The sequence below is a fragment of the Coenobita brevimanus genome, chromosome 68 (genome assembly GCF_032717465.1).
Source record: "Coenobita brevimanus isolate Jiangsu-jjx chromosome 68, ASM3271746v2, whole genome shotgun sequence".
In the NCBI taxonomy this organism is placed as follows: domain Eukaryota; kingdom Metazoa; phylum Arthropoda; class Malacostraca; order Decapoda; family Coenobitidae; genus Coenobita; species Coenobita brevimanus.
The window spans coordinates 37794497-37809463 of NC_137021.1; the positions used below are offsets into that span (position 1 = coordinate 37794497).

General features: G+C 40.5%; 1 non-coding gene across 1 annotated transcript; it reads right to left on the reverse strand.

Annotated features, from left to right (window-relative positions):
• Nucleotides 1–13698: 13698 nt before the first annotated feature.
• LOC145405931 (5S ribosomal RNA) lies at nucleotides 13699–13817 on the reverse strand. The gene has a single exon (XR_013898468.1). It is a non-coding gene; the product is annotated as a 5S ribosomal RNA (ribosomal RNA).
• Between the last annotated feature and the right edge of the window lie 1150 nt (nucleotides 13818–14967).

The window sequence follows — 14967 nt, forward strand, 5'->3', positions numbered from 1 at the left end:
TGCTGTTGTAATGATGAGTTGTTCTTCGTGACGGCTCGTCACTTTTGGTCTTCCACTTCTTGGTTTTGTCGTCAGCTCGCCTTCCTCCTACTATCGTTTGACCAATCTCCACACGGTCTGCCTGGAAACTCCGAGCTCTTGCGCTATTGCTGGCAATGGTATTCCGGCCTGCCTCATGCCTATAATGCGACCCCGGGTAGCGATAACGGCTGGGTTACCAGCTCGTCGTGTTGCCATAGCTGGGGATTAATCAAACATGATCATATTAGATTAAGTGGGGCTCGATTTTATTGGCGAATAGGCTACTGTTTACTCCACAATATGTCACTAAACAGCATGTATATTGAGGGACGCTGTTGCGTGATATAATTTGGAGGAACCAAGAGAATTCCAATATGAAAACAATCCATGGCCTCTTGATATGCTTCAGTCCAAGGTTGACAATAATTCACGGAATCTTTTTTTTTTTTTAAGTAATTTTAATAAAGTTTTCATATGTACACATTATAAGAGATTCATACGTCAAGTGGGGTTGGTGGAGGATTAGTGCCCCTCCCTGTAAAACAATTAACTCTAAGCCCTTGGCCACCCCAGTTGGGATACATGGCGTCTGGCAATGGATGGATGGATTTCTTTAGCTATAGACCAAGACGTCCATGACAATGGCTATTAGTTATCTATAAGGAACTAATTCATTACTTAAAGGAAAATAATAAATTATGTATTACTAATTATGCATACCCCTACTGTATGCACACATAAACTTTTAGTGTTAGTGCCATCGTGAAGCCTATTTAGACTTAGCTATGAGTTTTAAAATATGCAATACTTGAAATATGTGGAACACAACAGAAAACCTTATGACAACGTCAGACACTCTCAGGTCCTTATATATTGATACTAATTATTTGTAGCAAAAATTTCTTATCACAGTTATTTGATCACATATACTATTTTTATACTCACTTATTGTCAGTCGTAGCGTTGTATTAATTACAGCATCTGTCCACCACTGATGTAGAGAACCTGGGTTCAGTATGTAGAGTGACTGTAGATATGAGCCTTGGCTGAGGAAATTAGCTTGGGGAAGGGAGGGTTAGGGAAGGGCCGATAGTGAGAGGTTCGTATCGGATCAGTGTTTTGCCAGGCTTATGACGGAATGGTAATTAGTGTCAGTCTGCGATAATTGATAAACGTCATAGTTTAACCCCTACACCGCGGGCTTGTTTACCAATGACTTGCGTGTGCCGTGGGGTTATTTGGGCTCCGACAGACTCTCAAAAAATATTTGCCAAAAATCAGTTATTAGTCCTAGAATAATAAAATTACATATGCTTATGGCACATACCTTCAGCTTTCTCCTGGAATGATTGTTGAGCCTTCGTCGGTTACCGTAGGACTTGTGGAGACCTCTGAAGTAGGGTAACGAAGTCTCCACTTTACACTTCCCGACAACCCGTAATATGATTACCACAGCCAGATACAAACACTATAAACACTATTCTACAATTTTCAAGTAGTTTGGGATCCATACTCAAAAAAGAAAAAAACTGTGAAAGCAATGGAAATTACGAGCGCGTCTGATCGTCACACTGGCACTAGTTCGCTTTTGTTACTCTGTCATTTATTATTCATAAAACCCCTCACACTTTATATTTCTATTACTATATAACACTTATATATATCTACAGTCTTTATCCATAAGTTTCCTTCAGTAGTATTAGTTTATTGTCACTGTAGGGATTCAATTTCTTTCAGTAAAATACGTAGCATTCACTTTCTCGTCCTGTATACTGGCATTGAGAGTGAATGTCACTTTCATCTTCACTCTCATAACTCATAGCATTCAGACATGCTAGAGTGAAACTTTCACTTTCATTACTCCTAGGGTATATACTCGTCTTCTTATAATACTACTCATTTACATTTCTATTTACGTTCTCTATTTTATTTATGTTATTTACATTTCTATTTTATTTACACTGTGTTGTGCATTGTCACTTGAAATAACTTATAAAACTATTTTCCATTGTTCACGTATATTTACATTCATTACTTTCACTTGCTGTTTACACATTATTTACACATTATTTACAATTCCACTTGCACTGTTTTACTCAATAGAAAGATCGTAGTCACTCTTTTATCAATTGTCAGCCCTTTACCTCTTTCCACACGAGGTTTAGTAGGGGGTAAAGGTCACAGGGCCATTTGCATGGGGGTGAAAAAAGGCCTTGAAGTCAGCAAGAAGAAACATACGTACCCTCGCTTCGGAAGATGAGAGTAAACTGATAACGGAGGGCCAGCGTGGAGGCCTGTTTAGGGGTTATTCAGAGTTACCAATATTGGTTCTTGAAACAGCTAAGTCTAGCACTGATATGATTGGCAGGAAATCTAGACAATACATTATAAATTTGGTAGTTCCAGGTGAATGTAAATATCACTTAGGCTTCTCCCTTCCCTCCTTACATGTATATTTATTACGAAAATAGATTAGAGGCCTACTTAGGAGATACATATTCAGAGCTACCAATGTTAAATCTTGAAACAGCTTTGTCTAGCACTGATATGATTGGCAGGAAATCTAGACAATACATTATAAATTAGGTAGTTCCAGGTGAATGTAAATATCACTTTGGCTTCTCCCTTCCCTCCTTACATGTATATTTATTACGAAAATAGATTATACGGCATATTTCAAGGGGAAAAAAACAGCGAAAATTAGCGAACGAGTGCCCTTGAGGTGTCAGGTGATAATTAGCCAATTCCAGGTGTATGGCACTCTCACTTACCTTATTTCTTTCTTGTATATATTATTTGGTATAAGAATACGAAATAGGGCTTTTTTCAATGGATGAAATCAGTGAAAAATTCCAGGGAAGATTTACTTAGTGTAGCACGGCCGGGCAGGCGAGAGGATAGGGTAATGGAGGGGGGGTAGGGAGGGGAGTCAAGAACGGGGAGAAATGGCTAAATTGTCAACAATGGATGGGAGTACAGATGAGATTAGGAGTGCTGACTAGTGTTGGACATTGGCAGTACTGATAGATGATACAAGCCCCCACTTGGAAGCCCGGGTGAATTGAAAATAACACAGAATCACAAAAGCGACGCCCCGCGGTATGATCCCTTGCTCCCAAGCGTCACGAAAGTGACGCCCCGTGGTTAAGGGGTTAATATATACGCCATCACTTTACGGTATCCTTTATCCCACCATCTTTTCTATAGAATCCCAGAATGGGTTTGCCAAGATTATTTAACACACCGTAAACCATCATGAAAAATGACCCAGGATACATTCGAACTTCCCAGTAACACACACACACACACACACACACACACACACACACTTGCAGTGACTGTGTTGTCCGATTCTGTGACCGAGTTGGTCCATGTGGCAGAGCCATGTAATGGCTAAATTGATCAACTCCTCACTCGGTAGGTGTGGTTCTGCCACTATTGCAGGACTTTAGTCCATGACTTACCTTGCGTAGTGCCAGGAAATCATCAAAAGGGAACTAAACTAATGGGCGTGCCGAGCGAAGGAATCGGTGGGATGGGCTGAAATGTTAGTGTGCGGTACGACTGAGGAAGGAAATTATACTCTGTGAAATGGTTGTTGTATGATTAGTGGTCTGAGTTCAGTGAAAGTTTACTTCAGATTTCCCGCTATTATTAAATTGCTGGGAGGGAGGAGGGAGGGAGAGGATTAAGGAAATGTGTGTGGGAAACAAAGAATTTGGTGGAGTGAAATGGAATAGTGGAGGGTCCATGAGACTATGCCCTGGAAAAGTCAATGGTGTAGGATAAACGGTGTCTTTTCAGACTATTTTCCGGCGAGAACGCAATAATTAAGCCAAGAACATAAGAACAACAAGAGCTACAGCAAAATAAACGCTCGTTTCTCACATTAGCCTAGCATTTCTTTTGTCCTCGTATTACAGGGTTTAAGAGGACACCATAGTACTATGACGATCACTAGTTTCTTTACCTTCCCTGGCGAGAAGTAATAGACAAGGTTGATGTAAGGGCAGCATAATGGATAATGGCGGTCCTGCAGTGTGGGGGGGGTGGGAGGGAGGGGGGGTGCTCTCCTGGCCGTTCTCCAACCTTGTCCTCAACTTCTTTCTAGTCAGGAGCGTAAAGAAAATTGTGTTCGTGATAGTGCCTCTCCTTCATTAATTTGTTCATTCAGATAACACAATAAAACTAAACTTTTATTTTATTTACAGCAGAAGGGAGTAAAGCGTAATAGTAGTAGCAATAATAATAGTGTACTGGCTAATAGCAGTATTAGTAGTGCCAGTAGTATAGTCGCAGTGCACGTCTGAAGGAGTCATTATCGTGCCCTGGCAACCTACTAGTCAACAGTGAGTCCTCTTTCGTATAATATGATACACGTGTGATTCGTGTATAGTATATTCGTGTATAAAGTGTATAATATATTCGTGCATAATAATATAATGCGTGAAAATATGATACGAGTCCGACGCACTTTTGACGGGTAGTTTGTCAGGGTACACTAATGACAACTTCAGACTCCGGCGCCGCGACTATAGTAGCAGTCTTAGTAGTAGTAGTTGTAGCAGTAGTAGTAGTAGTAGTAGTAGTAATAGCAGTTGTAGTAGTTGTTGTTGTTGTTGTTGTTGTTGTAATCCCAGGCTCATCTGTTGAACTGCAAGATGAATATGTTCTCCTTACACAGTCCACTACCCTCCTTTCAAGGGATGGGGAGGTGAATGAGGGGTGGTGCAAAAATGGACAGCTCCACCACTTGTCATATCGATGCCACCAAGTGAAGGTGTCCCTCGCCATCACCAACGTATAGGAAAAAGTAAATAAATAGCAATGTTTATAAATATATGCAAAATTAATGCCAGTGATACTTTTTTATTCAAGTTTCCCTGATGATGCATTGTGTATTTTGTTGTTGCAATAGACGATTTTATTCAGCTTTGAGCAGACTTTTTAAGCTGGCGGGAGTTAAACATGGCTTTCATTAACCACTTGAATACTGGAGGGCTGCCCAGAGTTGTTTAAAATCGTCGTTACTTCTTTCATATTATTTTCGCCCTTTTGAATCTTATTTCAGGTACCTCAATGTTGGAATAAGACGATAACAGAGCGCCACATCCTCTCTAAGGCACTTCTCTGTGGCTCGCACGATATTCGTGTTAATCTGTTTCACAATTTCACAATTGAACACTGTAAAATGGAGTGATGTTAGTTTTAGGCCAAGTTAGAGTAAAATGAGTAATAAGACAATAACAGGGCACAACATATTTTCTGATGTACTGCTTGCAATCAGCACCGTACTGTGGTGTTAAAGCGTTAATACAAGTGAGCATTCAGGATGCAGTGATGTCATTCTTAGGCCAAGTTACGGGCACAATGGTATCAAGAATAAGATATAAATTAGTAACTACACCATTAGGTTTAAGGGATTAACTGACACTAATACAATCCGAAGTTTAGTTTACATCACTTCAGTCTCTCATATCTTCCACCATCCATTTCGTAATTCTTCCCTGCAGTTTTGTACAGTCTCCTGCATAAGTTCTGTTCCTTCTCCTGACCTTTATTAACCCATAAGGTCATATTTTTGTGGATTAAGTTGCATGTCGGCACTTTAATATCTTAGGTTGGTTCAGCAGCTACTTTTACCTAATTGTTACATTTAATTATCAAAACTTATAATACTGTGAGCCGCTGAGGGGAAGGAAAATGGAAGGAAATTTTGCAGTTAATTGTATCTTTCCAGCATTTTCATTTTAACGAGAAAGTTCTTATCACATCTTCCTCAGCAGTTTAATTTTCCACAGAAATTTATTGCCCTCTTATAAACTATGGACACAGCCAATGTCGATATCAAGCGAGCATAACTTCTCGGGATATTCAGATGTAGTACATAAAATAAATCTCCAAGTGAACATTGATACGAGGCTTCCTGTGTCTGCAAGATTAATGCTGGTAACGAGAAAGACATTATTGATTTAACTTCTTCAATCAGATGTGTGTGTGTGTGTGTGTGTGTGTGTTTCTCACTTTTGCGTTGTGGTCTTGATGTCGGTGTAATTGAAAGTGATACGAGAAATGCTTTGAGATAGTTTGGCCATCTGGAGACGATGGAGAATGAGAGACTGAATAGGAGAGTGTATATAAATGACGTGGAGGGGGCAGGGAGATGGAGAATCCAAGGAGGAGATCGAGGAATGGAGTAGAGAAATACATGAGAGGAGGGGTGTGAGTTAGAGGAATGGTAACCAAATGGCAGAGGACAGAGCGATATGGAGGAGATTTGTTTGTGGTCACTTCTCACGAGATTAAGGCGTCTGGGTATAGATAGGTAGGTAGATGTTCAACTTTGTAACCTTACTACTATATAGGCTACTCAAAGTAGAACCCAACAACTAGCATAAGGAGTATATGGTATCGATTTACGGCTTATCCAAACAACACAGTTTTCATAGAGGAATTATATCCTTAAACGAAATATCCACTGAGTTGGTGGAACAGTTTCAACCTGATCTCGGCCCTCGTCAGCCGCATGTGAAAATAATTCTTCCATAAATACTCCCCCACTAATTCCAACACCCCAAATGAGGCAGCCCTAACATGTATACAATACAGTCATATATTGTAGACCAGGGCTACAGTCCCGCAGGCCAAATCCGGACCTTGAGTCGTTTTTGTTTGGCCCTTTCACCGACTCAGAAGAATAAAAATAAAGAAATAAGCATGCATAAAATAGAAAGCTTTATTTTTCTTTTCATTCATGTATTTAGCAGAAAATGTAAACAAAAAATAGTACATGCATTTCTCGTTTCTTTATATGTATAAGTATTTAGGTAGAGGAAAAAAAATACAGGAAAAATAATGTGTGGCCCTTTTGTTAATCTGTGTTTCATAATTCGGCCCTACTTCTAGAGCAGTCGAAAAGCCCTGCTGAAGGCGATGGCCTTGTTAAGGCGCTTGGCTCATCCGAGGACTGCTTGGATTCAGAGAACGGCATATTGATTCTATGAACACACACACACACACACACACACACACACACACACACACACACACACACACACACACACACACACACACACACAGAATGAGGTTGGCAGAGTAGGCAACAAGGAAAGGAACAGTTTACTCAACACCAGCCAGCTTGTTCATTGAGCTTCTGGGCCCTTTAAATAATGTCCTGTTCTTTGTGAGGTGCGGTGTGGTGTGATGTGTTGTGGTGAGATATGTTGTGGTCGTGTGATGTAATACGCTGCATTGTGGTGAGTGTAGTGTAGTGTAGTGTAGTGTAGTGTAAAGTGGCGTAGGGTGGCGTGGTGTGGTGTGGTGTGGTGTGGTGTGGTGTGTGTGGTGTGGCGTGATGTTATGTGGCTTCGCAGATGTTGCTAACACCTACGGGAGCGCGGCACTTCGCGCTGAAAAATCGTTAATGATAAAAGACCATGTCGCTTCAAGAGACGTTCCTACATTATGAAATAAACATAGGTATATGATCTGCACTGTCAGTTGGAACCAGGACGCAGCTTTTGTTGGAGTGAATTTCCCCTCCATTATGCTCTCTATATTGTGTTTTTCTCTCCTTTTTGAAAAATATTCCCTCGTCCCTCCCTTTGACGAAAAAAATTGTGAAGCACACGCATATAATCAGTGCACAAGTCCATGTACTTGAGGTTGTGGAGTATAATGAGAGAAAATTGCTGGAATAATAGTGTAGGCGTGATGAACAGAAACACCTTCCCCGCTTGTGATGTACCGATGGTAGAATGTTTTGTTGACTCACTTCGATACTGGCGAGGAGGATGCTAGGACAAGACAGGTACCCAGTGGTGAAGTGGAATTTCCTTCAGGCCGAATCTTTGACCCTGCCCTGTGCTATTGACTTTAAGATGAGTACTGTCAGTGTGGAATTACCTCATCTTTACCTGAACCTTAAACAGTCCCCCGAGTTTGGTTCGAATCGGATCAGAATTGTTTAAGTTCAGCTTAACCTATGAGAGAGAGAGAGAGAGAGAGAGAGAGGTGGGGGGACCCATCTCAGAATCCCTAATTAATCCTCTTTAGTACTATTTTGTTCCAGTCAGGAGATACCCTTATCTAGTAAAGTGGATACAAATGAATATTGCTCCGGAAACAATAATTTCGTTCTCTGCTGGCCTTAAACTGTTCCACCAAGTCTGAGCCTAATCCAATGAAAGCAGTCTGAATTTAAAGCTAAATTTTTACCCTGCTCTGTGATCTCTCCCTCCTACCGACTGTTCGCAAAATTGAATAACCTCACCCTTTCCTGTCCCTCAAGCCGTCAACCACGTTTGGCCAAAGTAGGATTAAAATGGCTTGGATTCACCTTGACATTGATCTGTGACCCATGACTCATTTCGACCAAAAATTAACCCCTTGTTTCTCTGCTGGTTCTCAGTCATATGCCAAATTTAGAGCGGTTCCATCCACTAGCCTTTTCGTAATATTGCTAATGCACGGACAGACAGACAGACAGGACAGGCAAACCAGATCAAGCATATAACTCCCCTTCGGCTTTCCCGTGATGATGAAATGATGTAATGATGATGGTGATGATGATGAGAGACATTCAGATGCAAGAGAGAGAGAGACAGAGAGAGAGAGAGAGGAGGCGTTGATGGCATAGCTAGAAGAGAGAAGGGGAAGATTATTGAAGACTATGTAACTCTCATGGGTATAAAAGTCTCTCCAAAGCTCAATAAAGTACTCTAATGGTTGTAATAATAGAGATTTAATAAGACACATGAGTTAGGAGGCTGGGAAAAATGGGGATGAATTAAGGACTGCGAGACAAGGTAGAGTGTATTGCAATTAAAGGTGGACTGATATACACGTGCAGGAGAGAGAGAGAGAGAGAGAGAGAGAGAGAGAGAGAGAGAGAGAGAGAGAGAGAGAGAGAGAGAGAGAGAGAGAGAGAGAATATGACTATGGAAGAAACTGATGATTTCCAAGGTCTGAATAATTCACACACACACACACACACACACACACACACACACACACACACACACACACACACACACACACACACACACACACTTGGTTCTACAGAGTTCGGTCAAGTCACTGAACCCTTTTTCAGCATGAAACTCAAGTGGTTTCATCAGCCAAGCTTGGGAGTCAATGTACTGAAAACAGGAATTCAGTAATGGTTTTCTCGGTAGGAGGAGAGTGGGTGAAGAAAAAAGTGAGAGACGTGGACTATAATGCTTCTACTTTACCTTGGCCCAGATTGAAACTTATTTCAGGTCTCTCAGTGTCAGAATATGACAATACTGTGACGCTTCATCTTTTTCATAGCACTTCTTCGTGACTAGCGTTATATTATAGTACTATTCTCTTGCTGCAACTCGGTATTCAAAATGGAGATAGCAATTTTTGGTCAGTTTAGAGTCTAATGGGAATAGATTGTTGGTACCTAGCGGGGTACAGTAGTCGATTGATTGACTGAAGAAGCATATTACGGCAGTGTAACGTTAATGATTATTGTTGCCGAAAAATACATAAAAATACGAGCACACACACACACACACACACACACACACACACACACACACACACACACACACACACACACACACACACACACACACACACACACACACACACACACAAAATTCAGGCCATATGGAAAAAATAATCGACAGTACATAAAACATTAAAAACCTCACCTTTATCAATGTAATAACCAATAAGGCACACGGGGTAGGGTGGGAATAATAACTGCTGCAGGGAGACTGGATAGGCATAAGTAAAAAATTTCATCTCTAAATTCCAAAGAGGTAAACACACACACACACACACACACACACACACACACACACACACACACTGAATGAGGTTGGCAGATTGGGCAACAAGGAAAGGAACAGTGTACTCCATGCCAGCCAGCTTGTTCATAGAGCTTCTGGGCCTTTCAAATGATGTCCTGTTCTTTGCGTGGTGTGGTGTGGTGTTGTGGTGTTGCGTGTTGCGGTGAGATATGATGTGGTGGTGTGGTGTGCAATGCTGTATTGTGGTGAGTGTAGTGTAGTGTATTGTGGCGTGGTGTGGCGTGGCGTGTGTGGTTTGGTGTGGTGTGTATGGTGTGGCATGATGTTATGTGGCTTTGCAAATATTGCTAAAACTTAATGGAGCGAAGCACCTCACGTTGAAAAATCGTTAGTTATGGACAGACGGACTATGCCGCTTCACGAGGCGTTCCTACTTTATAAAATAAAGATAGGTATATGACTGGCACTGCGAGGTGGAACCAGGATGCCAGGACCTAAATCTGTGTCAGTGAATTATTTATCCCCAATTTCACTATTTCTATTGGGTTTTATTTTTTTTTATTTTTTTTATTTTTTAATCTTACCTCGTCCCACCCTTTGATGGAAAAAAATGGCTAATACATGCGCCATCTATTCAGTCCACAAATCCATCCACACGATATTGGGCACTTGTGGTTGTGGAGCACGGCCAGGAAAAAATGCTGGGAAATATTCGTGTAAACGTGATGAACCGAAACACCATCCCCACTTGTGATGTACCGATTGTAGTATGATTGGTTGCCACGCTTCGACACTGACGTGGAAGGTGCTAGGACAAGACAGGTACCCGACGATCGTGTGTAATATCCTTCAGCCTGGATCTTTGACCGTGCCCTGTGCTATCCACTTTTGACTGAACCTTAACTAGTCCACCGAGTTTGGTTCGAATCTGAGAGGAAATGTTGAAGTTCATCATAACCTATGAGAGAGAGAGAGAGAGAGAGAGAGAGAGAGAGAGAGAGAGAGAGAGAGCGATCTGTCTCCCTAATTAATTCTCTTTAGTACGATTTTTTTCCAATCAGGAGAGGCCATTATCTAAAGCGAATACAAATGAATTTTTCCTCTTTAAACAGTATTTTCGTTCTAAGCTAAGTTTAAACTGTTCCACCAAGTCTTAGCCAAATCGAATCAAATGAGTTTTATTTTAATGCTAACTTTTTACCTTGTTCTCTGAGGTTTCCCTCTGACCGATTGTACGTAAAATTGAATCACCTCCCCTTTCCTGCCCCTTAAGCCTTCCGCCACTCTTGGTCAAAGTCGGATTAAAATGATTTGTGTTTATCTTGACATTGATCTGTGACCCATGACTCATTTCGACCAAAAATTAACCCCTTGTTTCTCTGCTGGTTCTCAGTCATATGCCAAATTTAGAGCGGTTCCATCCACTAGCCTTTTCGTAATATTGCTAATGCACGGACAGACAGACAGACAGGACATGCAAACCAGATAAAGCATATAACTCCCCTTCCGCTTTCCCGCGATGATGAAATGATGTAATGATGATGTTGATGATGATGATGATGATGATGATGAGAGACATTCAGATGCAAGAGAGAGAGAGAGAGAGAGAGAGAGAGAGAGAGGAGGCGTTGATGGCATAATTAGAAGAGAGAAGGGGAAGATTATTGAAGACTATGTAATTCCCATGGGTATAAAAGTCTCTCCAAAGCTCAATAAAGCACTCTAGTGGTTGCAATAACAGGGATTTAATAAGTCACCTCAGTTAAGAGGCTGGGAAAAATGGGGATGAATTAAGGACTGCGAGACAAGGAAGAGTGTATTGCAATTAAAGGTGGATTGATGTACACGTGCAGGAGAGAGAGAGAGAGAGAGAGAGAGAGAGAGAGAGAGAGAGAGAGAGAGAGAGAGAGAATATGACTCAGAAAGAAAACGGATGATTTCCAAGGTCTGAATGATTCACACACACACACACACACACACACACAGAAGCATCTCTCTAATTCCGCCTCTTCAGTACGATTTGAATTCATTAACGAGAGACCTGTATGTGGAAACCGTATAGAAAGCTTCTGTAATCTCATTCATGACAAATACTGTACATTATTTTTATTTCATTAGTGTTACTATTAGATGGCTAAATTGGTTCACTAAAGGGTAATGGAGATAGGTATGATTATAACATGGTCTTTTTTTTAAGGTAAAATAAATAAACTCCTCCTTGTCCTCTTCTTTCTGGTCTCTTACACACCTTAATAGCATGTCGTTGAATTCAATGTTCAATTTAGCCAAGAAATACGAGAAATTATTTTACATATATCTTCAAAAGACTCAGCTTCTACAAAGCGATAACAGTGAGATCTATACAACTAAAGCTACATTCTGGTAGACTGAGAAGCTTTCAAACCGCTCTTTCTGAGTGATTCATTTTGCATAATATGTCATGCTGACCTTATCTCCTGTTCATTTTTCCTTATCTCACTTCATTATTAACACAGGTGGCAATAAAACTTCCTGGCGATTTATAAAGTACCATAATCATGTACTGATTATTTTAGGGGTGGGGGGGGGTGGATAGGTAGAGTAAGACCCTCTTTTTCGGAGGACCAATGATTATTATAGTGAACAATAGTATTCATCAAAATAAATCCATCAAATATCTTACATATATGTTATCATAGAATTATTTATGTGAAAAAGGGGATTTTATAACAACTTCTGAGGAATCTGATAATCAATAAATCAAACATACATAAGTCCATTAAGAAACACTCCCACCCCTCCTTTTCCTAAGTGCTGGATCAGGTCCTGACACGCTTATTCGACACCTTCACTCCGTTGAAGTATACCTGTTTAAGTTAAGTGTAGGATGGACTTCTCAAACTTGGGGTTAGGGGATAGATATACTAATGTACAAAATTCTTTAAGTGTGGAATCAAAAATAATCTTCAGGTAGTGAGAATGTAGCAAAGGAACAAGTTTTCTGATTAAATAAGTTAATATGATAAAGGAAAATGCACTACAGCCTCCACTGACAACAAGAATGCAGGCTTATATAAAGAATACAAACAGCAGCAGGTAGACAGGGACTTGGGAAGGAAATAGAGCGATCACAAAAGCTTACTGACAAATCTTCCGATTTAGAGAGTCGGCAGAATCGGTAAGCTAGCTGGATGGAGGAGCATGGGGGTAAGCGAAAGCAAGCTAACGTAAACAATAAAAAATTGTATAGCACAGGAATGAAAAAAATATAAATCTAGTTAGTATGTAAAAAAAGTAATAACAAATAAAGAAAAAAAAATCTGACCAAAATCAAGCTTTAACGAAAATGGAAAGAATTTGATAAACAGTAAAATAATCCTGAGGCTACGGTGACTCAATCGGTAACGTATTCGTCTTGTGTCTCAAGACTAGGGTTTGAACCTAAACCGTGGAGGGCACAAAAAGTGGGTGCCGGAAATAAGTCCGTCAGTATGTTTGTATGTGTCCGCAATCTTCCAGTTCTGTGAATGGCATATACAGACTTTAACACAAAATTGACCATTACAGCACCTTGACTTGCACATGTATCATTTCCTACAATGAGTTTTTCCTCAATCGTGCTTTGCCAGCACGACGAATGATTACTTCTCACCATCACTCTCCCCAAGGTTCGAGCCTGCGTTGGATCTGATACAGACAGACAAATACGGAAAACGCTATTGTCTCTGCATTTAAAAAATTGAAAACATTAGGAAGTAAAGTACGTATACAAAAATTAGTCATAATAATAATAATTTTCATTCATTCATTGCCAGACGCCATGTATCCCAAACGAGGTGGCCAAGGGCTTAGAGTTAACTGTTTTACAGGGAGGGGCACTAATCCTCCACCAACCCCACTTGACACGTAGGGATGCCAACAGCATCTGGTGTTCCCAGGCGGTCACCCATCCAAGTAGTAATCAGACCCAACGTTGCTTAACTTCGCTGATCGGACGGGAAGCGGTGTACTCAACGTGGTATGGCCGATGGCATAATAATAATAATTATTATTATTATTATTATATTATTATTATTATTATTACAACAACTACGCCACCACCACCACCACCACTACTACTACCACTATTACTACAAATAATAATAATAATTATAATAATAATAATAATAATAATAACTAGAGGGGCACTCAGTTGCGCGCATCTCTCCGACAAGGGCAACCTAATTTCTAAACCCCTCTTCATAATGGGTTAAGTTCTCTCATTATTCATTAGGGTTTCGCAGAAAGTGTTTTCCGGATCCAGAATCTGTATTACAATCTGGATCTGTCTCAAAAGTTAACTGGTAGTTCCCTGGGACATATGCCACACCCACCGATTTTGGTCCAAATCTCTCTTTTAGTTTTTGAGGAATCCTGCTGATAGATAGACAAACAAACAAACAAACAAACAAGGGTGAAAACATACTCTCCTTGTCGGAAAGAACAAACAAACAGGGGTGGAAACAAACTCCCCGTGTCGGAGAGAAAAATGACCTGCATTAATTATATAGATTAAACGAAGGGGCAAACAAGCTCCAAAATTCTAACGATGATTTCTAACGTGATGACAGAATATCTTTTAAGTTTTTGCATTGTTGATATTGTCGAATGCAGGCTGATCACGTCTAACACTTCGGCGACCTCTGCTCGATGTCAGGTCAACTATTTTCAGTCGAAAGGTAACAAATTTGAATTACTCATGCCTTGAGCGAGACGGAGCGAGGAATGTTCTCTTATTTTTATCCTGCTGGGCCACCCATTGAGGAGAGAGAGAGAGAGAGAGAGAGAGAGAGAGAGAAGGATAGTAGTTTTGCTATTATAGTATACAATTTTAGGAGTATAAGGAGGGAGGAAGGACGCACGAAACTGATATAAACACGTCACTCTTCTCTCTTCTATCATATTGGTAATTTCAATGCCGGACCAAGAACGAATCCAGCCCGTTCACTAAAAACAAATACTAAATATCAAACCAAAGGCAAGAAGTGAGTCACAACTAGGGAACCGGTGGCCTAATTGGATAGGAGATAGTTTTATTCAAGTTGGGACATTTTAACGATACCTTGCTCTAACAAAAAATTGCGCCCGGTTTCGCTGATTTTGCTTTGTTACGGTAACAAACAAACAAACATACAGAAATCGG